Consider the following 27,179-nt stretch of genomic DNA (forward strand, 5'->3'; position numbering starts at 1 on the left):
TATTGTACCAGTCTTGTATCCCTGTAATAAATCCCACTTGGTCATGGTGTATGATCTTTCTAATGTGATGCTGGATCTGGTTTGCTAGAATTTTGTTGAGAATTTTAACATCTATGTTCATCAGGGATATTGACCTATAATTCTCTTTCTTTTTGTTGTCTTTGTCTGGTTTTGGGGATTAGGATAATGCTGGCTTTATAGAAAGAGTCTGAAATTGTGCTTTTCTCTTGAATTTTTTGGAATAGTCTGAGGGTTGTTTTTAGTTCTTCTTTGAGTGTTCGATAAAAGGCCCCTGTGAAGCCATCTGGTCCACGGCTTTTGTTTGCTGGAAGCTTTTGATGCCTGCTTCAATTTCATCAGTAGCTATAGGTCTATTTAATTTTTTTGATTATTCCTGATTGAGTTTTGGAAGTTTGTATTTTTCTAGGAATGTGTCCATTTTGTCGAGGTTGTCCAGTTTGTTGGAGTAAGAGCTGTTCATAGTATTTTTTTACACTCCTTTGTATATCTGTGGGGTCAGTTGTTACTTCACCTCTTTCATTAGTAATTTTGTTTATTTGGGTCCTCTCTCTTGGTTTCTTGGTGAGCCTGGCTAGAGGTTCATCAATCTTGTTTATCCTTTCAAAGAACCAGCTCTTGGTTTCATTAATCTTTTGTATTGTTTTTTTGGTCTCTGTGTCATTTATTTCTGCTCTGATCTTTATTATCTCCTTAATTTTGGATACTATAGGTTTTTCTTTTTGCTCTCTTCCTAATTATTTAAGTTGCAAGATTACTTAATAATTTATTACCAGTTTTTTCTTGTTTTTTTGAGGTAGGCCTGTAGAGCTGTGACCTTCACTCTCAGGACTGCTTTCATTGTGTCCCATAGATTTTGGATTGTGTGTTTTCATTGTCATTTGTTTCCAGGATGCTTTTTATTTCTTCTTTGATCTCTTTGGTAACCCAACCATTGTTTAATAGCATGCTATTTAGCCTCCAAATGTTTGATTTTTTTCATTGTTTTTATTGTAGTTGATTTCTAGTTTTATGCCATTGTGGTCTGAGAAGATGCTTGTTATGATTTCTGTCTTCTTGAAATTGAAGAGACTTTGCTTGTGTCCTAATATGAGGTCTATCCTTGAAAATGTCCCATGTACACTTGAGAAAAATGTTTATTCTGTAGCTTGGGGTGAAATGTTCTGAAGATATCAATTAAGTCCATCTGATCTAGTGAGTAATTTAGGATTGCTATTTCTTTGCTAATTTTTTTGTTTAGAGGATTTATTCAGTGGTGTCAGTGGGGTATTTAAGTCCCCTACTATGATTGTATTACTATTGATCTCTCCTTTGATATCCTTCAGAAGTTGTTTTATGTATTTGGGTGCTCCTTTACTGGGTGCATATATATTTACCAGAGTTATATCCACTTGTTGAATTGCTCCCTTTAGTACTATGTAGTGGCCTACCATATTTCTTGTTATGGCCTTTACTTTGAGGTCTATTTTGTCAGATTTAAGCATTGCAACACCAGTTTTTTTCTCATTTCCATTAGCCTGAGATTTTTTTCCCATCCCTTCACTATCAGTCTGTGTGAATCCTCTGTTCTGAAGTGGGTATCTTGCAGTCAGAAAATATATGAGTCTTGTTTTCTTACCATTCAGCCACCCTATGTCTTTTGATTGGATCATTTAATTTATTTACGTTTAATGTTATTATTGATAAGTACTTGTTTGTCGTCATTTTTATTCTTAATGTTTGGTTTCTTCTTGCCTTTGTGTTCCTTCTTTTTACAGGCGTCCCTTTAGCATTTCTTGCATTGTTGGCTTGGTGGCAATAAACTCTCTTTGCACTTTTTTTGTCTGTGAAGCTCCTGATTCCACCTTCATTTTTGAATTTTAGCCTTTCTGGCTATAGTATTCTTGGATTCATTCTCTTGCTTTGCATTATGTTGTATATTTCACTCCATTCCCTTCTGACCTGATGTGTTTCTGTTGAGAAATCAGTTGATATTCTAATGGGAGATCCCTTGTAGGTAACTTTCTGTCTGTCTTTGGCAGCTTTTAAAATTCTTACTTTGTCATTGATATTTGCCAATTTAATTACAATGTGTCTTGGTGTTGGTCTTTTGGGGTTCACCTTGGTTGGGATCTCTGTGCTTCTTGGACTTTCCTTGCCAATATCAGGGAAGTTTTCTGTCATTATTTCTTCAAATAGGTTTTCTATTCCTTGCTTTGCTTCCTTTCCTTCTGGTACCCTTATTAGGCAGATGTTGTTTCATTTTGTGTTGTCCCAAAGTTCCTTTAGGCTCTCCTCTTGCTTTTTAAGTTTTCTTTCCAGTTGATGCTGTGTTTGTGTGTTTTTTCCTACCCTGTCTTCTAATTAGCTCATTCAGTCCTCAGCCTCTTCTAGTCTACTGTTTAAGCCTCCCATTGTGTTCTTTATTGCAGCGAGGTCATTCTTCATTTCCTCTTGGTTCCTTTTCATGTTGGTGACATTCTCATACAGCTCCTTATAATTCTCATTGAGTTGTGTGTATTTGTCATCCAGCCATTTGAGCATCCTTATAATGCTTATGTCGAATTCTTTCTCTGACATATTTCTTGCCTCCATTTCATTTAACTCACTTTCTGGTGATCCTCTTTTTCTTTACTTTGGGAATTGTTTTTTTTCTCCCCATGTTTTGCTGTAATGTTTTAATTGTTTCTGTTTCCTAGATCCAACTTCTTTGCTACCCAGGTTCTTTTCCCCAAATTGTTTCTGCTGTTTTGATTTCTCAGGTCTCCTGGGCTTGATAATCTAGCATAGCTCCCTACTTTAGTTCACTACAAGGGGCCCAGAGCTCACGAGAGTGGGGGAGAGGAGTGTCTCGTAATCTGTGGTTGAGGCAGTGGCTCTCTGGCCAAAGTGATTTCCCTCTCTGAATCATGAAGGGGTTTAGGATCCATCAGCATACTGTCCAAAGGTAGGTAGCCAGGAGGGGTATGTCATTAATCCCACTGAGGGAGCCATGTGCCCTCAGTTGGAGAGGCACACACCCAGTGGCAGCAGACAGAGGGGCCCAAGAGCCATCTGCAAGGGGTGTGTGCTTGTGGGGTCTACATGCTGGATCAGAGTGATTGTGGTGAGCCACCCGCCCTGTGGAGGGAGAAGACCCAGGTTCCACTTCAGGGAATGCATGTCCTTGGTTGGATACACACTCCCAGTGGCTGCTTACAGAGGTACCCAGGTGTAATCTGCTGGGGCAGTGGACTCAGGGGGGCCTATGTGTTGGAGTGGTGCTACCATGGGGACTGGATGCCAGCAGCTGGGGTTGTGCCTTGTGGTGGTTCAGAGAAGAACCCAGGGGCCATCTGCCAGGGCAGTGGGATCACAGGGCTTGCACACTGGATAGGTGCAACTTCAATGACTGGAGGTTGGCAGCTGAGGAGGGGAAGTCCGAGTTTCTGCTGCCAGGGCCTTGAGCCTTTGGTTGGATATGAGTGTGCCTAGTGGGAGCTCACAGAGGCACCTGGTAGTTGGCTGCTGGGCGGTGGCCTCAGGGGGCCTGCATGCTGACCCCATGCAACTGCAGTGTCTGTGGGTAGGCATCAAGGAAGGGAGAAGTCCAAATTTCTACTTCAGGGGATGTGAGCCCTTTTTTGGATATGAATGCGCCCAGGCGCAGTCTCAAGGAGGCATCCAGGAGCTGCCTTTGTGGCCTTGGGTTCAGGGGACCTGCACTCTGGAAATCATGACTATGGTGTCCAGAAGTTGGCAGCTATGGAGTGGAAAGACTTCGTTTTTCCTGCTGTGTTCATGGTTGTATTTGTGTGTGCCCAGTGGCGGCTCACTGAGGCAACTTGGGACCATTTGCCAGGGTGGAGCACTCAGATGGAACTTTGCACTGAAGCTGTGAGACTGAGGTATCTGTGGGCAGGCAGCTGGTAGTGTGGAAAGTCCAAAATTCTGCTGTAGACCTTGTGCCCTTGGTTGGATTTGCACACACCTGGTCATGGTTCATAGAGACACCTTGGGGCTGTTTGCCAGGGTAGTGCACTCAGAGAGGCCCTTGCACTGAAGCTGCATGCCTGAGGTGTCTGTGAGCAGGCAGCCAGGAGTGGAGGAAGTCTGAAATTCTAATGTCAGGGGCCTTGTGCGCTTGATTGGATTCGTGCACACCCAGTGACAGCTCACAGAGACACCCCGGGGCCATTTCCCAGGCTAGTGCACTTAGAGAGGCCCTTGTGCTGAAGCCACATGACTGAGGTATCTGTGGGCAGGCAGCCAAGAGTGGGGGAAGTTGGAAATTCTACTACTGAAGGCCTTGTGTCCTTGGTTGAATTCACGAGCGCCCAGTGGCATCTTGCAGAGGTACCCATGGTGTATTTGCCAGGGTGGTACACTCAGAGTGGCCATTGCGCTGAAGCCGCATTACTGAGGTGTCTGTGGGTAGGCATCCTGGAGAGAGAGAAGTCCAAAATTCTGTTGGAGGTATTGTGCCCTTGTTTGGATTCATGTGCACCCAATGGGCTCTCAGAGAGGCACCTGTGGTGCATTTGCCAGGGCAGTACTCTCAGGCACTCAGAGGGGCCCTGGTGCTGAAGCTGTGAGACTGAGGTGTCTGTGGGCAAGTATCCAGGAAGGAGAAATGGAGAATTTCTACTGCTGGGGCAGTGTGCCATTGTTTGGATAAGAGCTCATAGCGGCACCCAAGAGCAGCCTGTGGAAGGGTGTGCTAAGGAGGCCTGTGTGCTGTAAAAGCACGACTGTGGTGTCTGGAGGTCTGCTGCTGGTGAGGGGAGAAATCGTACCTACTGCTGTGGGAGCCATACACCCTTGGAGGTGGGGGTCCTAGGGCCTGCAGGTCTGTGGGTGGAGCAGCAGAATTTCAGCTGGAGTGGCTGCTGGGTTGCAGGCTGTGTTCAAGGCCTGTTTGGCTGATGAGTTTCTATAAGAGGCTGCTCTCCCCTTCAAGATGGGCTGGGCTACCTGCCAGAGCCCTGTAGCCCAAGAAGTGTCCACAGTGGTAGTAGGTGCTCTCTGTCCAAGAGAGTCTTATCTGCCAGCCCTTGTTACTCCTGCCAGATTCAACTGTCTCTCACTCACTCACACACACACACACACACACACCACACATCCACATACTCTCCTTTCACCCCCTCACTCACTCACATCCTCTCCCTCACCTCCGTCTGCCAGCTGCCATCTTCCCTTTCTCATGTTGCCCCCCTACACTTTCTGGTAAGCACCATTATTTTGACTGTAGATTTGTTTGTTTTGGTTTTGGTTTTACATTCCATACATGATGGAAAATATAGAAAGTGCCACTTTATACTCTTAAAAAATGAAATCGTCACCTGCACTGTCATGAATAGTATATGAGACACATATATCTTGCTATATTTTTGTCCATTGACTGAGAACAGTCCAAGAAAACTCTACCCAAATGTCATTGTGAAAGATCTTCCACTAATGTTTCTTTCATGTCCCTGACTATTGTTGCAAGATAATGGACAGAGCCATGAATAGTATTTCCTTGCATATCTGGCCATTTGTCATGCAAGCAAAGTGACTGAAGTGGTGAAATGCCACAATCTCTGCCCATTGTGATAATTTTGTTACCCACTGATATTCACAAATGTTCAGAGATGGTCTGTCATGATGCAGCAGTCCACTTTCTGGTTGACTATAGATATCATACAAAATCATCAGTAAGTTTGGCAAGGACATCACTTCTGTCAGCAGGGAGATGAATTTTCTCCCAGAAATAAAATTTCCAAAGAGACCAAATCCATCATTTTATCCTAAAGTGGTTTTTGGAGGGGTAAAACTTAACATGAGCTTCATAGTACTCTGTGCCAAGAAGATGGATTGCATTTCTGAGGAAGGGCTGCTGAGGAGAGGCTTGGCCAAGTGGACCATATCCTTCTTGAGTGAGGGAACTGAAATTTATTCCCGTGCTGTCAGATGGAAAGGTGGGCAGAAGTCTGACTGACACTTAATTCTCTAAGAGGCTGCTTCTAGAAAAAGGCAACTCTGATGCTCCCTCTCATTTAAGCAAAGAAGCTATTTTTGAAAGCATGTGGGAAGTTTCCCTTTTAGACATGGGAGAAAGGCTCAAAGAAGAGAGTAAGTAGCCTAGCCCCCTTAAAGGCTGTAGCAGAATTCTGAAAGGTTTCAGACCCCATAAAAGTCATTGAAGGCTGCTGTGTACACCAGGACATGAAAAATCTGATGTGACTGGAACCATACATCAAACTTTCCAGGAAAAAAGTGCTCAGGAATTCAAGCAGCATAGAGACCAACTTTGGTGATGTACATCATAGCCATGAAAAAGAATAGGCTGTCTGGCCCACTGTGGTGGTCTTGGAAAAGCCCTCATGAATAGTAAAGTGCAAGCTGGACACAATGGCACTCAAATGAAAGCCCAGGACACTCCTGCCCTTGTCTGCTTATGTTTTAGACTGGCAAACAGGTCCCACTTTGCCATAATGATGGCAAAAATATCTAGGACACAGATGTTGGAAAGGTAGATGAGCTATGTCTATAGGGAGAAGTGGATGGAATAAGAGCCAGGAGACAAACCTTCTCATAATCAGTATAGCAATTCCTAAATAATCAAGACTTTCTCTGAGTGACAGTAGATGGTATGAAAGAGCCAAGAGAAGCTGAGGCAGACCACTGTGCCCAAGAACATTCCAAAAACAATCTCCTCCTGCAGGGTGCCATGAAGTTCATGTTTGGTCTGAGCATGGTTGAGCCTAGGAAGAAAAACAGCACAAAATCAAGCAAATGGGTCTAGTTATATCTGGTTTCTGATGTAGAAGATACCCCCTAAGCAAGCCTGAAAGGAGGGCATGGGCAGTTTTTGACTCTGAAGCAATTAATGGTTGTCCTTGGAGCCAGTAAAGGAGCACATCCTGCAGGATGAGCCTCCAGCATCCCTCTCAGACCTCACACGTGGACTGCTCATTGAATACATGTTCTTCATGGCATGGGTGAATATCATCTTCTCCATGACATGGTGTCCTGCAGGCAATTGGTGAGAAACTGTATATCCTCCTTTTTCTTGGGCACTAGGTATGATTGCTTTTTATTCTGCTTTGGTTGGGTCAGTGATTCTCCATTTGCCATTATCTTCTAGCAGGAGTTCCAGTATAACCAGCTCCACCATGTCATTTTCCCTATTACTGAAGAATCCCCATGGCACTGTGCCACCACCAGCCCTTTTGAGTAGACATGTTGTTGGTATCTCAATACCATTCAGCTTCATGGTGGACATAGGCTGGATATCTCCATATGAGAGTGTGCACAGGAGACAGGCTCAGCTGGAGGCTGGGGACCCCACACAACACTGCAAAGCCTGGTAGGTGATCTGCTGCTCACCGACTGAGATCTTTACAATCTCTCAGGCTTTGTTATTGTGTCAGTAGTGGCAACATTCACTGAGTCTAAACTTTCTGAGAAACAGCCAGGCCTGCATGCAACATGTATGCATTTCAACCCCCATTGCTTCTGAGTTCCATCCTGCATCTGTACAGAGGTCAGCAGTTACCATTGGCTTTTCATTTGAGTGTACACTAACTTAATAGGAAATCATAAAAACATATTTTCAGATTTTCTGCAGTAGTCTTATCATCAAGAATGTCAAAATAATGGCTAATTGGCATGTAAAAGATAATCTTTGTGGAACTGATTTCTCCAAAGTACTTAAACAGTTATGCAAAGATTAAAAAGGGAATTCAAGATCCTAGACCAAAGCTCAGCAAGCTTTTTCTTAACCAGCCAGAGAATAAATAAATGGTTTATGGTCTATGGTGAACTCCAAATCTCTCCTCATAGTTTGAAAGCAGTCATAGACAATATGTAAGTAAATATATATTCAAGCAAATATTTATTTATGATATTTCATATAATTTTCATGTATGAGGCTGCAAGGCATCCCTTGGACTTTTGGAGAGAGAGACCCAAGTCCCAAGATGCCATGGTCTTGGGCCTCACTGGGACTCTCTGAGAGAGAAACTTGGCTCTTTGTGGCTAGTCTCTACTCTTTAGGATGAGGCTCTGCTGCTTGAAGCTTTGAAGCTAGGCTAGATTCCAAACCTAGGCTAGATGATTAGTCTAGCATCATTCTTTAATAAAGTCATGTTGCACATTGATGAGGTATCTGCTTTGTTCTTGTATTGGCAGTGGAATATTACAATGACTAAAGGGTATGAGCACAACTGACCTGCAGGGAATAGACACTCATTACAACACCACCATTCCTTCAAGGTTGCATCATAGGCCTATATGAGAGTGGCAGCTGCTGTTGCCTGGTTTCATTGGAGTGTACACCAACTTTACAGTTAAGAGTTGAATTAAGAATATCTTAATATATGAAAACCCAGGGTCGTAACGACTGACCAAAGGCTCAACTGAACACTGAAAGTCACTCCTGCAGTCAGTGCTGGGTTGCCGTGGTGACCCAGCACTGGCTGCCACCGGTGCAGGCACAGCTACCCAGCACTGACTGCTGAGGGTGCTGTGGATCAGGCCTGGAGAGAGGCCCAGAGAGAGAGGCAGGGTCTGTTCCACAGCCATCGTGGCAGCTGTTGACCAGCCATTGCCTCTCTCTTTCTCTCTGGGCTTCGTCAGCAGCCATGCCTCTGTTTCTCTTCAGGCCTCTGTGGGGGCTGCCGATCAGCACTGCCTCTCTGATCAGGGTCAGAGATAGGCCCGGAGACACTGACTGGCATAGAAACTGACCAATGAGAACCAAATCTGGGTGAACTGTGAGGAGTTGATGGCTGCCTAAGAGGTGGAGCTTCTGACACTGACTGACATAGAAACCAACCAATTAGAACCATATGGGCCAGAAGAGGAGAGCAGTTGGGGGCTAGATTGGGTCTGCAGGGGCGGGCAGTTGGGGATAAGATCAGGCCAGCAGGGGATGTCAGTTAAGGGTGATCAGGTAGGAAGAAGCAGTTAGGAATTATCAGGCTGGCAGGGGAGAACAGTTGAGGGTGAGATCAGGCTAGCAGAGGAGAGCAGTTAGGGGTGATCCGGCAGGCATGAAGAGGTGGTTAGAGGCAATAAGGCAGGCAGGATAGGTGTTAGGGGTGATCAGACCAGCAAGGAAGAGCAGTCGGACATCCCCCAAGAGATCCCCAATTGGAGAGGTTGATGGCTGGGCTGTGGAAACCCCCTTCCGTGCATGAATTTTGTGCACTGGGCCACTAGTATAGAAATAAAAACCCAATTAGAGCAGCAAATAGAAAAAATATTTAAAAAGCAGGAAGATAGCTTAAGGGAGCCAAGAGACAACACAAAATGTAACAGCATCCACATTATAGGACTGCCAGAAGGGGAGGAAGGGAAACAAGGAACAGCGAAACTGTGTGAAAAAATAATGACAGAAAATTTACCCAACCTGGTGAAGGAAAATGTTACACAAATTCAAGAGGCACAGAGAGTCCCAATCAGAAGAACCCAAAGAGACCCACACTCTGACACATCATAAGCAAAATGGCAAATGTTAAAGTCAAAGAAATAATCTTAAAAGCAGAAAGAGAGAGACAGAAAATTACCTACAAAGGAGTTCTCATTAAAATGTCAGCTGATTTCTCAATAGAAACACTGCAGGCCAGAAGGAATTAGCATGAAGTAATCAATGTAATGAAAACAAGGGCCTAAATTCAAAACTACTGTATCCAACAAAGCTATCATGTAAAATTAAAGGTGAAATAAAAAGTTTTCCAAAGAAAAAAAGGGTTAAAGGAGTACCACCAAACTAACAATGCAAGAAATGTTAAAGGGACTACTTTAAAATGAATAAGAAAAGGACAGCGAGAGAATCATAGACTTAAAAAACAAAACACTAGCAATAAATATCTATACTGATATGCTAATTAGACAGGATGTCTTCTGGACTTCCTTCCAGATGTCCTTCCAGACAAGACACAGTGGTGGGGGCTAATGCAGAGGCAGTTAGGGGCAATCAGGAAGGCAGGCAGAGGTGGTTAGGGGCAATCAGGTGGGCAGGTAGAAGTGGTTAGGGGCAATCAGGTTTGTAGGTAGAAGTGGTTAGGGCAAGCAGGCAGGCAAGGTAGCTGTTAGGGGTGATTATGCCAGCAAGGAAGAGCAGTTAGGGGCAATCAGGCAGGCAGGCAGAGAGGTTATAGGAGATCAGGCAGGCAGAGTGATTAGGAGGGATCAGGCAGGCAGGCAGGTGAGCAGTTAGGAGCCAGTGGTCCCAGATTGCGAAAGGAATATCAGACTACTGGTTTAGGCCTAAACCAGCAGTTGGACATCCCCCAAGGGGTCCTGGATTGGAGATGGTGGCAGGCCAGGCTGAGGGACGCCCCACTCCCATGCACAAATTTTGTGTACCAGGCCTCTAGTCGATCAATAATAACCATAAATGTAAATGGATTAAATGTTATAGTCAAAAGACATAAGGTGAATGAATGGATAAGGAAAGATGACCCATGTATCTGCTCTCTACCAGAGACTCAATTCAGAAAAACATACACACAGACTGAGAGTTAAGGGATGGAAAAGTATATTCCATGCAAATGGAAAGGGAAACTGGGGTAGTAATACTCATATCTGACACAATATATTTCAAAACAAAGGCCATAACAAGAGACAACGAAGATCTGGAAAATGGAGGAGGTATAGACGGACGTGTCCTGTGCCTTGTCCCGGAACAGATAAGGGTGAGCAGCTGAAATGGGTAACATACAGCCCGAATAGGTAGAGGATGTTCAGATGAGAGACAGTCTGAAGCCGGGAAAGACAGAGAACTCCCAGAAAAAGGGGATGGTTGGAGACTGCGACTGAAATCTCTCCCAGTGCACTAGCTCAACCCAGAGACCGGGCCATCTTGAGTGGCTGTTACCGGCATCCAGAGATCGGCTACTAACCTGGAAACAAGGGATCTCAAGCAGCACGACTGCATGAACTCAGACGAGCACTGCTTCTTCTCACAGAAAGGTTAGACATCCCCTAAAGGTGTGGTTTGCAATTCAGGTTGGAGAGAGGAGCGCGCGCAGGGGGAAATCTGTGCCCCACAAAGTCCACGGCCGTTGAGGCCAGAGTGACCCACGAGTGTGGAAGGGCTCCTGCAGGGCTGCTGGCAGAGGGAACGCTAAAAATAAGCCCATAGCTGGACTGGATGCAAAAAAGTAGCCTCGGATTTTGCCAGTCTGCCAGCAAGTTGGTGCCAGGGATGAGTGGGCGCGCGGAGACAGCGCAGACCTGAAAGGTGGAGGCTTGCAAATTCACACAACTTCTCAGGCTTTGTTGTTACACTTCCCCTTAGACCTGTTCGTTTGATTATTAAACCCAGTGCATGGGATTTCTCAGTTGGGGTCATTCACAGAGCCTATAGGGGAAAGTTGTTTTTGGGGAGCCTGGGAAACAAAGCGGGGAGTAATGATTAAAGAACCAGCTCTGGGCAGTGGACTTTCCCAAACCAATTTCAAGTACAATAGGGAAAATAAACCCTACTGATAGAGAGGACTTATAGCCTTGGAGGTCAATCCAGACACACTGCCACCCAGAGGCAGAGCCACGAACTGACTCTTCTGTAAATACAAATAAAGGCAATCTGGTAAACAAATACAACCAGCCTTAAAATCAGGACTGTGGTTTACAGTATGGACGAACAGTGTATTGCAGGGAAATTCAACACTCTCCTGAATACACAGCAGGACTAAGGTGTGCCAAAAAGAAGACTAGAAGATCTGAAGCACTTTCACTACTGCACATTTTTATTTTATTTTATTTATTTTATTTATTTTATTTTATTTTATTTTATTTTATTTTATTTTATTTTATATTTTATTTTATTTTATTTTATTTTATTTTATTTTATTTTATTCTTTTTTCACCTTTTAATTAAGAACCGATTTTATTATTTTTTAAATTTTTTTTCATCACCTGATGTTACCTTTTTAATTACTACATTTTTATTTTTAACCGGTATTATTGCTATTATTTTACCATTTTTTAAAGTGTCATTTTATTTTTTTCTTTATTTTATTTTGGGATTAGTGTTCTACACTCTATTTTCATCGTTCCTTTAGCATCATTTCATTCTATCTCAACTTTACCCTTAAGCCAAAACTCTCTTCCTCACTTTTCCCCTATTGTGGTTCTGTTTCTCTTACCCTACTCCTGCTTTAGATTTTCCCTATTCCTTCTTTTTACCCACTGTCTAAATTTCACCCTACTTATATATCTAATTTCCAATCCCTTGCTCTAAATCCATATACACCTCTCTCTTATCTTTCTTCACTATCCAATTTTTTTTTCTCTCTCTCTGTCATTTTGCTAGTGTTTGCTTGATTTTGAATATATTGGTTTTTTTATGCTTGTTTGTGAGATTGTTTTGCTTTTTATTTTCATTTTTCTGTTTTGCTTTTTTTTTCTTTCTCTGGTTATTTTTGTGCTTCTGTTTTCCCTTGCCTCACTTGATATTAGTGGTTGTTTGTAGTTTGCATTCATCTCCAGGGATCTGTTGCTGAAATTTGTTGGGATTAGTAGCGGTTCTATTAGAATTTTCTCCCCATATAGTCACTTCCCCACCTCTAGTTCATTCTCTCTCTTACTTTTTTTCTCTCACTTTTCCCAATCTCATTTCTGCACTCCTTTTTGTTTTTATTTTTCTCTTTTCTCGTTTTCTCTTCTTTCTTCCTTATCCCCTAATTCTCTTAATTTGGGTAGTCACCTTTATTTGGGGTTATTAATATCGTGAATATATTTGTGTTCATTGCCTGCTACGTTGTGCCTTGTTGTGTTGTATTTTGTGCCTTTAAATCAACACAGAAGGAAGAGAACTACATAACCAAACACCTGGAGAAGAGAGATCATGGTGAAACAAAGAACCAACCCACATATGAAAGAAAAACAGGCATCATCAGAAAAGGAAGTAAACGAAATGGAGGCAATGGAGGCAAGCAACCTGTCAGAGAAAGAATTCAGAGAAATGGCCATAAGTTGGATGAAAAGAATGGAAGACAAATTCAACAATATGTGTAAGAACCAAGAGGATATGAAAAAAAACCAACAAGAAATGAAAAATGACATCAATGCTATAAAGAACTCAATAGAAAGCATCAACAGTAGACTAGAAGAAGCAGAGGACCACATCAGCGACCTAGAAGACAAGGTAGGAAAAAATACCTGTAATGGGTTGATTCAGCGAGATAGACCACTGACTCAGAATTTAAATTTAGGAACCTTTATTAAGCTGGCCAGCTGTCTGCAGTTCAGCCTTTGCTTCGAACTGCAGCACCTGACTCCAAGAGTTATGGCAATTTATTTGCAAAAACTACAAAGTTACAAAGTCATGCTTACGCAATTTGTTCTCGACACAGCACAGCATTATCACCTTCCTATCTATGTTTTTCGGGAACAGAGAGCACAGTATACATTGAGGAGGGACCATGAGACCATATCTCAAGGCCTGACCTGATGTCAGTACCTTCCTATCTGTCTGTTCCAGGAAGAGACAGCACAGTGTGCCCCGATATGCAGCCCAGTACATTCCCTACTGGTCTTATTCCCGAATCAAATCTTTGATTCAGCGCCCTCCTCTACGATATGAAATTGAGGAGGCATTTGGCAATGCAGGGGCCAAATATGAGCCCTAGGAGGAGCAGAACGACTGGTCCTGCCAAGAAGGAGAGCAGGGTAGTTAGCCAGGGGGACCAGGAAGTTTTAGCTGGGGCTGGGTGCTGTGGCTGGCTCGGCCTCTCTGGCTTGTCTAGGGGATGCAAGGGGCCAATCGGGTTGAACCACTGGGGAAGAGTCCGGCATTGAATGGTGAAGAGCTGGCCAGGGTCTCGGCCGCTTACATAGAGTCTTAGTCCCCAGGTCTTTCCCCGTTCCCATTGGTCAGTCCACCAGGCGAGAGGCATGAGGAGGACGGGGTTACAATTTCCAATCGTGCAGTTCTTCTTCGGGGCCCCACGTAGAACCTCTCTTCAACGGGTCTCCGGTCTTCTGGACCCGCCATCCCTCGACGCTGTCGTTCGTTTTCTTAACCTGTGTACGATGGATCAAGTGCCTCTTTCCTGCGACTTTGATGGTGGTTGGAGTGCTCAGCACCACCTGGTAGGGTCCATCCCATCTAGGTTCCAGGCTGCCAGGGTCGTGACGCTTCACCCAAACGAGATCTCCCAGAGAGAAGGCAGGCTGTGTTGGACTGGATCTCAGCACGTCTTCCTTCCATATGGCTCTCACCACCCGTCGTGCTGACATGGCTCTGCTCTGCAAAGCCTGTAAGGACTTAAGCAAATTTTGGGTGGAGAGATGGGCAACTTCCTCCTCCCTCAACCTGGGCACCAATGGCAGCAGTTGCCCAAACATTATCTCTAAAAGGAGTTAGCCCTTGGATGCATGGGGTGCACCTAGCTCTGAAGAGAGCAAAAGGAAGGAGACTTACCCAGTTTTCGCCAGTCTCTAATTTTAACTTAGTTAATGTTTCCTTTAAGATCCAATTTATGCTCTCTACCTGTCCAGAACTCTGTGGTCTATAAACACAATGCAATTTTCAAGTAACTCTTAGGGCCTTAACTATGGATTGTAACTTTGGCGATAAACGCCAGGCCATCGTCAGACCCATGTATAGTGGCAGGCTAAACCGGGGACAATTTCGGTGAGGAGTTTTCTAACTACTACCTGTGCTGTCTCTGCCTTGGTTGGGTATGCCTCAGGCCAGCCAGAGAAGGTATCAATGAAAACCAGTAAGTATTTATACCCTCCTTGTCCTCCTGGTATCTCAGTGAAGTCCACTTCCCAGTGTTCTCCGGGGTTCTGACCTCGGAATCGCTGTCCCGGCACGGCCACAACAGGGGGCACTTGATTCACCCGGGCACACACTTGGCACCTTCTAGCCAACTCTTGAGATATTTTCTGGAGCCCTGGGATGTAAAATTCTCTTCCCAGTAGTTCTGATAGCTTCATTCCCCCAGGTGGGTGCTCTGGTGGGTCTGGGAAGCGATGGTCCGCCCCAGGGCTTCTGGCATTATAGGCCTCCCATCTGGCAGAATTAGCCATCCAGCCTCTCCTTCCCGGGCCCTTAGTTTCTCAGCTAGCCTCTGCTCCTCTGGCAGATGAGTAGGCTTCTCTGGGAGCCTTCGTGCTGGCAGGGCTATGAGAACTTCTAGGGGCCCTACTGGTCTTTTAGTCAATTCCTTGGCCCCTATATGGCTGCCAGGTGGTTAAGTATCTCAGGAGCTTTTTCCTTTCCTCCTGAGGTCAGGAGACTTCTTTAAGGTGGCTCCCGTGTCCTCCTGTAAGGGCAGTGTGAGGAGATATATCCCTGTAGTCCCTGGGTAGGTCTGGCAGGGCCAGTGCCGGAGCGCTTACCAGGGCTTCTTAGATCTCCCCTGGACCCTCCTCATGTGCCCCCCACTACTGGGTACCTTCCTCTACGAAGCTGCTCCCGTCGTCCATGTAGAGGGTCTCTTCCGGATTCTGCAGGGCTGGTCCACAAGGTCCTCACGGAGGGAAGTGAGGGTAGTCAGTGTCTCCTCGCAGTCAGGCAAAGGGGCCTCTGCCTCCTCGTCAGGGAGGAGTGTGGCAGGGTTCAAGGCAGCTGTTTTCAGGAAGCTGAAATGTTTACTCGTTTTCCCTTTCCCTACCAGAGGGCCTGAGTGAGTGCTGAGTTCCACAAGGAAGTCCACCTTTTGGTCCCCCACTGTCAGGGTTATTCTGGGCTCTTGGGGGCCAGCTGAGCCCCAACAACTCCAATCCACCTCCTCCACCAGCATGGGAGGGAATCGGTTCCCCTGCACGTTCAGGGCACTCCCTTTTCCAATGTCCTTCCTTTCTACAAAATGTACATTGATTTTTCCCAAGCCTGGGTTGGACTCCTTTTCTTCCGCGAGGCTTTTCTTTGCCCTTGTTGTCTCTCCGGCCCCTTGGGCCATTTTTCTCGTTTAGGGCCAGGAGGACCTTGGCCATCCAGGTGTTTAAACCTGCCATTGGGTCCTTCAGATTGTCAAAAACCTTCTGGGCCACCTCAACCAACTTAGAGATTGATTTCCCCTCAAAGCCTTCTAACTTCTGTCGTTTTTTTTCCCTAATATTTGGGGCCGACTTGGAAACAAATGCAAAATTGACAGCCCTCCGACTTTCCAGGGCATCTGGGTTAGGCCCCTGGACTGTCTCTGTCACCTTAGAGAGGTTTGTGGGTCTCCAAGCAGCAGCTCGGATGCCCCCTAATAGAGTCTGGCGATACCTATTGAGAGCCTCCTTTCCCCTGTTACTATAGGGGTTCCAGTTGGGTTGCCTAGAGGGAAACACAGCCTTTAATCTGTCTTTTATTTGTTCTTTCAGAATGGACTAAAGGAGCTTTATTTCCCTACAGGGTCTTATATGTCACAGGACCTCACAGGGTCTGTAATTCCTGTAACAGAGGGCTAGTATTCACCACTTTATTAACCCCCTCTGTTCTAGACAGGCCTTCCCCAGTTTCCTACAGTTGAGGTTTTGTGCCACCCCTGACATGGGCATGGTCACACAGGCCTGTAAGACAGTATACAGGTTGCTAACTGTCAACTGTCTCTCAATAGAGACCAAAATTTAATGGGTATTCTTCTTTGCCTACCTGGGCAACTGCCCTCTCAGCAGCTAGACACCCTTTACTTTTTGGGTTCATTCCACATAGCATTTTTCCAGGACAGTTTACACATAGGCCAGTTCTTCTTTCTAGCTACAAATACAGTTTGTTCAATGTCCTTAAAATGTATTCTGGCACAGGAGAAAGTTGTTTTGCTCTACATAGGTAGCTTAATCCCTATACAACTGGGCTTGGACCTCTGTCTAGCAAATTGCAGTCTATAAGTTCAATATGCAGCCTCCGGTCCTCCCAACCCAACGAGGTTTCGGCTAGTCTCTGAGTCAGACTTCTCCTCTCTTGGAGAATTTCAAAGTCCTGATGGCTCCCAGGTCCAGGGAGAGTGCCCTTTTCTTAACTATAGTTACAGGGCCCTGCTTTCCTTGTCATCCCACCAGTCCCCTTTATGGCAGAGCAGCGACCAGGCCTCTTTGAAGGGAGTGCACTGGAAGGGGATATCAGCCCCTCGTCTTCCAGCAGCAACAGGTACTAAACCCTTTCAGTACATTTGCAAACAAGGAGCTTGTACTAACTCTATCTGCAGCTTATATAGATCTCAGCCTTATGGCTTAACTGCTGTAGCCTGCAAACCAAAGGCCCAAGTACTGGGCAGCAGCAGGTCAGCTCTAATGTCCGGTCTATTTTCTCGCTGCTGCTGCTGCTGCTTCTTTTTTAGGGCTACTGCAGGCAACTCAGGCATCCAGCCCCCCTTCTCTCAGCCCAGGTCCAATTGATTCAGCACTGGAGGGGTTAAAAAGAATAAACCAGGGCAGAGAAAGACTGTCCTTAGTTACTTTTTGTGACATTGAAGTTCATTGATAAGACTTGTTAGGTCTGCAGCCAGTAACTTAACTGCCAACACCCCTGCCTCTCTTCTCTCATTCACTCCCTAATCTGGTCTGGAGCTGGGAATAGCGCCTAGGTCTGACTTGCTTCCCCAGAGGGCTGCCTGTCTAGCCCCAGATCTAGAGGGCCAGCCTGCCATAGTGGCAACCTAGGAACTGCAGGACTGGCCGATGTCGCAAGGTCCTGCAGGTTCTCTCCCCCCTCCCCCCCGATACGCTGTCCCTGTCTAGTATGGGACGGACTGAAGGGGTTGAAGGACGACAAAGCCCCTCCCGTCGGTGGGTGCGGAGGGAAGACAATTGGCATCGGGGGAGGCAGGGGCTCCGGGTCAAGAGCTGGTGGCGTGGCCTGGGCCTGAGGCCTGGGCTCACCCGAATCCGGCTCCAGGGGACCATAGTGGGCGGCTGGCTAATGGGTTCTTCCTGCTCTCCCTGAAGGACCGGGGGAGCCTTTCCCTTCTGGGGCCCGGCCAAAAGAATTGTCGGTCTCTGTCCCAATTTTCCCTCGGGAGGCAAGTCCTCATTTACCGGGATTTCTTGGACAATATGTCAACCTAAACTTGAATATAAGGAATTTGATCAGGATGCCCTGGGCGGCCGTGTATATGGCGTAATGGACCTGGTAGGCAGTGGTCAGATCAAAGGACCCTGCATCTGGCCACCCCTCCTGGAAAGTGGGCCACTCCCATTCACAGAATCGCTGTAAATCAAAAGCATTAACATTATAACCTTTAAATCTACCCTAGAACTTCAGTTTAATACAGTAAATTACAACCTAGGTAAGAGCAGCTGATAGACAGAAATCTTTATTAACTAAGTGGGCTAATTCTCCTTAACAGTGAGCAAAAGACTCTGAGAAAAATAATTCTCGCAGCTGCCGAGAGACTGTTTGCAGACTGCTAAGGGGCCAGCCCAAACGTTCAGCCAAGCGTATCAACAGAAAGCAGAATAAATCAAAGTAGCTCTTCACACAGACCAGTAATGATTTACACTTTTTTTCCTCCTTCTCAGTAGTAAATTGGCTAGTCCCACACAAACTTTGTCCCGACCCCATGATGATTGGTGGCGAGAGACAGACAAGGGAGGGGGTGACCTGTTTTCACAGATCCTCACTCAGATGCCTGCCTGGCCACATCCCTTGGGAGCTTAGATTCGTCATAGCTAAGGTGCACCCATATAAACCCCGGGCCTGGTCACCTCAACATGGGGGTGAGTCACCGTTATGCCATATGACGAATCATGGAACCGCAGGTTGGGGCCCACTCGGACTCCATAACCGAAGCCGTGGAGCCACACAAAGGAGAGGAGAGGGCAGGCCCCCTCCCTCCACACTCACACACTTTCACCAGACATTCACTCAGAGTTTAAACAATCCACCCAATTCCTAACAATTTCCTAATTCCTGAGGGAGCTCCATAGCTTCCCGGGAGGTGATCAAGCTCCCCTTCCACTCACCCGGAGTGGGCCTGATAGGGGGTCTACGAAGATAACTGACCCTATCCCATTTGATAAAGACAAAGACAACAAAGAACAAACTCAAAATAAATCAGCCAAATGCAACCTAAGGTTTCCCGGAACCTGCAGCTTGCTCCTTGAAGTCCTGAAAATTTTCAAAAAACATTGCAGCAGGGTGTACACAGACGCAGACAACTTTTTAACAATAAGCAGCAAGACAAACAAATACCAGACAGACAAACCCAGTGCAGCCTACAGACGCACGAACCAGGGACCCCGACCACCGTCGTGGCCGCGGGTCAGGACCAGGAGTACCGCTGCATCCAGCCCTCCGTATAGGTCCTTCCGTGGGACGTCCCAATTCCTGTTTAATGACCGGTCCTTACCTCTCTCGAGAGTCCAGGTGGTTTGGTTTCCGAATTGAAAGTTTTGGGTGGACTGGAGGCCTCCTTGGTAGTTGTCCTCCACAGGTGTGGGGTATCTCGCTGAGTGCCCGGCAACAAGTGGGGGAGAGCCTCCTGCCTTGAATAGGGGGTCCCTCTCCTCCCTGCTGGGTATCTCGCTGCGGGCCTCCAAATGTAATGGGTTGACTCAGCGAGATAGACCACTGACTCAGAATTTAAATTTAGGAACCTTTATTAAGCTGGCCAGCTGTCTGCAGTTCAGCCTTTGCTTCAAACTGCAGCACCTGACTCCAAGAGTTATGGCAATTTATTTGCAAAAACTACAAAGTTACAAAGTCATGCTTACGCAATTTGTTCTCGACACAGCACAGCATTATCACCTTCCTATCTATGTTTTCCGGGAACAGAGAGCACAGTATACATTGAGGAGGGACCATGAGACCATATCTCAAGGCCTGACCTGATGTCAGTACCTTCCTATCTGTCTGTTCCAGGAAGAGACAGCACAGTGTGCCCTGATATGCAGCCCAGTACATACCCAAGCAGAACAGCTTCTAGAAAAAAAAATTAAAAAGCAGGAGGAGAGCCTAAGAGAACTCTGGGACAACATGAAACAAAACAACACCCGAATAATAGGGGTAACAGAAGGAGAGGAAACTGAGCAAGGAATAGAAAACCTGTTTGAAAAAATAACAGAAAATTTCCCTGATATAGGGAAGAAAAAACTCACACAAATCCAAGAAGCTCACAGAGTCCCAAACAAAATGAACCCGAAAAGACCGGCGCCAAGGCACATAATAATTAAATTGGCAAGCACCAACGACAAAGCAAGAATCTTAAAAGCAGCCAGAGAGATACAGAAAGTTACCTACAAAGGATCCCCCATAAGACTAGTGACTGATTTCTCAACAGAAACACATCAGGCAAGAAGGGAATGGAATGAAATATACAAAGTCATGCAAAGGAAGGGTCTGAATCCAAGAATACTGTACCCATCAAGGCTATCAATCAAAATTGAGCTTCACAGACAAAAACGGTCTACGGGAGTTTATTACCACCAAACCAGCAATGCAAGAAATGTAAAAGGGTCTCCTGTAAAAAGAAAAAAAATAGGAAACAAAGAAGGAACACAGCAGTAAAGAACAAAAATGGTGACTAACAAGTTTCTATCAATAATAACTTTAAATGTAAATGGATTAAATGCCCCAGTCAAAAGGCATAGGGTAACTGAGTGGATAAGAAAACATGACCCATATATCTGCTGTCTACAGGAAACCCACCTCAGAAAAAAAGACACACATAGACAGATGGTGAAGGTATAGAAAAATATTTTTCAGGCGAATGGAAGTGAAAAAAAAGCCGGGGTAGTAATACTTATATCTGACAAATTAGATCTCAAAGTGAAGGACATAAAAAGAGATAAAGAAGGCCACTTCATAATACTAAAGGGAGCAATTCAACAGGAAGAAATAACTCTGGTAAATATATATGCACCCAATATAGGAGCACCCAAATACGTAAGAAATCTTCTGGAGCAGATCAAGTGAGAGATTGACAGCAATACAATCCCAGTAGGGGAATTTAACACCCCATTATCACCACTGGACAAACCCCCTAAACAAAAAATCAGCAAAGAAACATCAATCCTAAATGACTCACTAGATCAGATGGAATTAATTGACCTCTTCAGAACATTTCACCCCAAAGCCACAGAATATACATTCTTCTCAAGTGCACATTTGTCGTCTTCAAAGATAGACCATTGAGAGAGAAAAAAATGGCTGAGGTTTAGACGGACGTGTCGGTGCTTTGTCCCGGAGCAGATAAGGGTGAACAACTGAAACGGGTAACAAACAGCCCGAATAAGCAGAGGAGATTCAGCTGAGAGACAGTCTGCAGCCAGGAAAACAGAGAACTCCTAGAAAATGGGGACGGTTAGAGATTGAGGCTGAAACCTCCCCTGGGTGCCGGCTCAATGGGAGACCGCGCCATCTTGAGTAGCTGTTACCAGCATCCAGAGATTGGCTACTAACCCGGAGGCAATGGCTCTCAAGCAGCGCGACTACATAAACTCAGATGAGACCTGCTTCCCCCCCACGGAAAGATTAGACTTCCCCCAAAGGTGCGGTTGGCAATTCAGGTTGGGGGAAGGAATGCGCAGGGTGGGGGGGAGGGTCTGCTCCCCACAAAGTTGGCAGCCGTTGGGACCAGCATGACTCGCAAGTGGGGAAGGGCTTCCGCAGGGCTGCTGGCAGAAGGGAACACTATAAGTAAGCCCATAGTTGGACTGGATGCAAAGGGGCAGCCTCAGATTTTGCCAGCCGGCCGGCTACTTGGTGCCAGGGGCCAGAGCGCGTGCAGAGGCTCCGTGCAGATCTGGAAGGTGGAGCCCTGCAAGTTCACACAGATTCCCAGGCTCTTGTGTACACACTTCCTCTTAAATCTGTGAGTTTGATTGTTGAACCCAGTGCATGGGATTACCCAGTTGGGGTCACTAGCAGAGCCTGTAGGGGAAGATTATTTTTGGGGAGCCTGGGAAAAAGAGCTGGGAGTGGTGACTGGGGAACCAGCTCTGGGCGGAGCTGGTTCAGGTACAATAGAGAACTCCTGGTCAGAGAGGACTTATAGCCTCGGAGGTCAATCCAGACACACTGTCACCCAGAGGCAGAGCCACAAACTGACTCTTCTGTAACTACAGATAAAGGCAGTATGGGGAACCAATACGGCCTGCCTTAAAATCAGGACTGTGGCTTACAACACGGAGGAACAGTGTATCACAGGGAAATTCAACATTCTCCTGAATTCCAGGTGTGCCAAAAAGAAGAGTAGAAGATCTGAAGCACCTGAATTACTGCACATTTTTATTTTTATTTTTTTAAATTATTTTTTCACCTTTTAACTAAGAAACCATTTTTTTCAATTTTTTCCATCACCTGATTTTACCCTTTCAATCACTACATTTTTATTTTTAACTAGTATTATTACTACTACCATTTTACCATTTTTTAAAGTGTCATTTTATTTTGTCTTTATTTTATTTTGGGACTAATGTTCTCCATTCTATTTTCATCGTTTCTTTAGTAACATTTTTCTCTACTCAATTTTGCCTCTGTGCTAAACCCTCTTCCCCACTTTTTCGCTTTTGTTGTCCTGTTTCTCTTACCCTACTCCAGCTTTAGAGTTTCCCTATTCTTTTTAACCCCAACAAATTTTCACCCTACTTATATATCCTATGTCCAATCCCCTGTTCTAAATCCTTATACACCTTTCCCTTATCTTTCTTCACTATCTAATTTTTTTTTCTTCTTTTCTCTCTCTATTGTTTTATTGTTGTTTGCTTGATTGTCAAGTATATTGGGTTTTTTTTTTAGGATTGTTTGTGAGGTTATTCTGCTTATTCTTTTTATTTTTCTGCCCCCCGACCCCCGGTTATTTGTGTGCTTCTGTTTTCCCTTGCATCGCTTGATATTATTGGTTGTTTGTAGTTTGCATTCATCTCCAGGAAACTGTTGCTGTAATTTGTTGGGATTAGTGGCGGTTCTATAGGAGTTTTCTCCTCATATAAATAGTCTCTTTCCCTCTTCTACTTCATTCTCTTTTCTCTTACTTTTTTTTTCTTTTTCTTCTTCTTTTTACCCCTCCCTTTTTCCAATTTCATTTTAACACTCCTTTTTTTTCTTTCTTTCTTTTTTCTATTCTTTTTCTCTTCTTTATTCCTTATCTCCTAACTCTCTTAGGTCGGGTGGCCACCTTTATTTGGGGTTATTAATATCATAAATACATTCATGTTCAGTGCCTGGTACGTTGTGCCTTGTTGTGTTGTATTTTGTGCCTTTAAATCAACGCAGCAGATTCAAGCAACAGCGGCCTCCTGAGCACCACATGCTCTGTCTGGGGAACAGTTACTGTGTGTAAAGCCTCCCTTCACCAGCCAGAAGAGCCACCACAGCTATGAACAGCACCCACCAGAGGCCCTGCTACCAACGGAGGAGCATCGGCTACCACAACCGACTAAGGAGCAACCAAAGCCTGAGGAGCCACTGCCACCCAGGGAGCAGCCACTGCCACTCAGGGAGCAGCCACTGAACGACTCAACAACTAGATATGTCAGTGAGATCAGACATGGGTAGACAAAGAAACCCCCAAAGAAAAGAAAAGGAGGACTCACCAGAAAAGCAGCTAAGTGAGACAGAGGCATGCAACATGATGGAATAAGAATTCAGAATAAGGGTCCTAGAGTGCATACACCGGATGGAGGAAAAAATCAATACCATATGCAAGCAGCTAGAAGAAACAGATGAAAAAATCAATAACTTAAGTAAGACCCAAGAAGAAATGAAGAGCGATATAGCTGCAATAAAAAACACCATTGAAAGTATCAACAGTAGACTAGGAGAAGTGGAGGACCGAATTTGTTAATTAGAAGACAAGGAAGCAAAAGACACCGAAACTGTACTGCAATTAGAGAAAAAAATTAAAAGACAGGATGAGAGCCTAAGGGAGCTTTGGAACAACATGAAATGAAACAACATATGAATAATAGCAGTGCCAGAACAACATAAAGATGAACAAGGATTAGAAAACCTATTCAAAGAAATAATATCAGAAAACTTCCCTGAGGTGGGGAAGAAAAAAGTCACACAAGCACAGAGGGTCCCAAACAAGGTGAACCCGAAAAGACCCACACCAAGACACATCATAATTACCATGGCAAATGTTCAGGACAAAGAGAGAATCTTACAGGCTGCAAGAGAGAGACGGAAAGTTACATACAAGGGATCTCCCATTAGATTATCAAATGATTTCTCAACAGAAACACATCAGGCCAGAAAAGAATGGACGGAAATCTACAAAGTGATGCAAAGCAAAGGACTGGATCCAAGAATACTCTATCCAGCAAGGCTATCATTCATATTTGAAGGGGAAATAAGAATCTTCACAGACAAAAAAAGGCTAAGGGAGTTTATCACCACCAAGCCAGCAATGCAAGAAATGCTAAAGGGACTGGTGTAAAAAGAAGAAATAAAAGGCTCAGAAAGAAAACAGCCACACACAAAAAAAGAAATGGCTACAAACAAGTACCTTTCAATAATAACTTTAAACGTAAATGGACTAAATGCTCCAACCAAAAGACATCCAGTTGCTGAATGGATAAAAAAAAAAAAAAAAAAAAAACATGACCCATACATCTGCTGTCTACAAGAGACCCACCTCATTAGAAGGGACTCACACAGAATGAAAGTGAAGTGATGGAAAAATATCTTTCAGGCAAATGGAAAGGAAAAGAAAGCTGGGGTAGCAATACTTATATCGGAAGAAATAGATCTCAAAGTGAAGGCCATAACCAGAGATAAGGAAGGCCACTTCATAATACTAAAGGGATCGATACAACAAGAAGATATAACCCTGGTAAACATATATGCACTCAATGCAGGAGCACCCAAATTCATAAAAAAAACTCCTGGAAGATATCAAAGGAGAGATCGGCAACAATACAATCATAGTAGGGAACTTTAATACACCACTGACATCACTGGATAAATCCTCTAGACAAACAATAAGCAAAGAAACAGCAATTTTAAATGACTCACTAGATCAGATGGACTTAATTGACATCTTCAGAACACTTCACCCCAAAGCCATGGAATATACATTCCTCTCAGGTGCCCATGGAACATATTCAAAATTAGACCACATATTGGATCACAAGCAAAGTCTCCACAAATTCAATAAGATTGAAATCATACCAAGCATCTTCTCAGACCACGATGGCATAATGTTAGAAATAAACTACAATAAAAACAACCCAAAATACTCAAACACTTGGAAGCTGAATAACATGTTATTGAATATTGATTGGGTTACCAATGAGATCAAAGAAGAAATTAAAAACATCCTGGAAACTAATGACAATGAAAACACAACAATCTAAAACCTATGGGACACAATGAAAGCAGTCCTGAGAGGGAAGTTTATAGCTCTACAGGCCTATCTCAAAAAACAAAAACAAAAAAATGGTAGTAAACCATCTAACTTTTCAACTCAAAGTAATAGAGAGCAACAAGAAAAGGCCAGAGTGAGCAGAAGGAAGGAGTAAATAAAGATTAGAGCAGAAATCAATGACATAGAGACCAAAAAAAACAATACATAAAATCAATGAAACCAAGAGCTGGTTCTTTGAAAGGATAATCAAGATTGACAAACCTCTAGCCAGGCTCACCAAGAAGCAAAAAGAGAGGACCCAAATAAACAAAATCAAATGATAGAGGCGAAATAACAACAGACCCCACAGAAATAAAAAGGATTCTTAAAAAATACAATGAACAAATATACTCCAACTAACGAGACAACCTGGAGGAAATGGATATACTCCTAGAAAAATACAACATTCCAAAACTCAATCAGGAAGAATCAAAAAATCTCAATGGCCAATAATTATGGAAGAAATTGAAGCAGTCATCAAAAAGCTTCCAGCAAACAAAAGCCCAGGACCGGACGGCTTCTCAGGGGAGTTTTACCAAACTTTCAAGGAAGAACTAAAACCTATCCTCCTCAGATTACTACAAAAAGTTCAAGAGGATGGAACACTTCCAAACACCTTCTATGAAGCTAGCATCACCCTAATACCAAAACCAGGTAAAGACAACACAATGAAAGAGAATTACAGGCCAATATCCCTCATGAACATAGATGCCAAAATCCTCAACAAAATCTTAGCAAACCGGATCAAGCACTAATCAGAAGAATCATACACCATGACCAAGTAGGATTTATCCAGGGATGCAAGGATGGTACAACATCTGTAAATCAATAAACGTGATACATCACGTAAACAAATTGAAAGAAAAAAAATACATGGTCATATCAATTGATGCAGAAAAAGCATTCGACAAAATCCAACACCCATTTTTGATAAAAACTCTCAGCAAGGTGGGAATAGAAGGATCATACCTCAACATAATAAAAACCAAATATGACAGGCCCACAGCCATCATACTCACTGGACAAAAACTAACACCATTTCCCCTAAGAACACGAACAAGACAGGGATGCCCACTCTCACCACTCCTGTTCAACATAGTACTGGAAGTATTCGCCATTGCAATTAAACAAAAAAAAGAAATAAAAGGCATCCAAATTGGAAAAGAGGAAGTAAAACTGTCTTTATTTGCAGACGACATGATATTATACATACAAAACCCTAGAGACTCCATCAAAAACTACTAGACTTAATACATGAATTTGGCAATGTAGCAGGATACAAAATTAACCCCAAGAAATCAGAGGCATTTCTATACACCAATAGTGAACTTTCAGAGAGATTATAAAACAATCCCATTTACCATCGCACCAAAAAAATTAAGCTACCTAGGAATAAACTTAATGAAAGAGGTAAAATACCTCTACTCAGAAAACTACAGGACGTTGAAAAAAGAGATAGTGGAAGACATAAACAGATGGAAGAACATACTGTGTTCATGGATTGGTAGAATCAACATCATTAAAATGTCCATACTACCCAAAGCAATCTATAAATTCAATGCACTTCCCATTAAAATACCAATGGCCTACTTCAAAGATCTAGAATGAACTCTCCAAAAATTCATCTGGAATAAAAAAAGATTTCGAATAGCTGTAGCGATCCTGAGAAAGAACAAGTAGGTGGGTTCTCAATGCCAGATATCAAGCTGTATTACAAAGGCACTGTTCTCAAAACTGCTTGGTATTGGCCCAGGAACAGACGTATAGATCAATGGAATAGAATACAGAGTCCAGAAATTAGCCCGAACCAATATGCTCAATTAATATTTGACAAAGGAGGTAAGAACATACAGTGGAGCCAAGATAGTCTCTTCAATAAGTGGTGTTGGGAAAATTGGACAGATACATGTAAGAAAATGA

General features: G+C 44.1%; 1 pseudogene; it reads right to left on the reverse strand.

The window, feature by feature from the left end:
- Window positions 1-6,138: 6,138 nt before the first annotated feature.
- On the reverse strand, window positions 6,139-7,234 carry LOC139000666 (adiponectin receptor protein 1 pseudogene; annotated as a pseudogene).
- Between the last annotated feature and the right edge of the window lie 19,945 nt (window positions 7,235-27,179).

The sequence above is a fragment of the Myotis yumanensis genome, unplaced genomic scaffold, assembly GCF_028538775.1.
Source record: "Myotis yumanensis isolate MYYU_CA2020_CCGP unplaced genomic scaffold, mMyoYum1.0.hap1 SCAF_24, whole genome shotgun sequence".
Lineage (NCBI taxonomy): Eukaryota > Metazoa > Chordata > Mammalia > Chiroptera > Vespertilionidae > Myotis > Myotis yumanensis.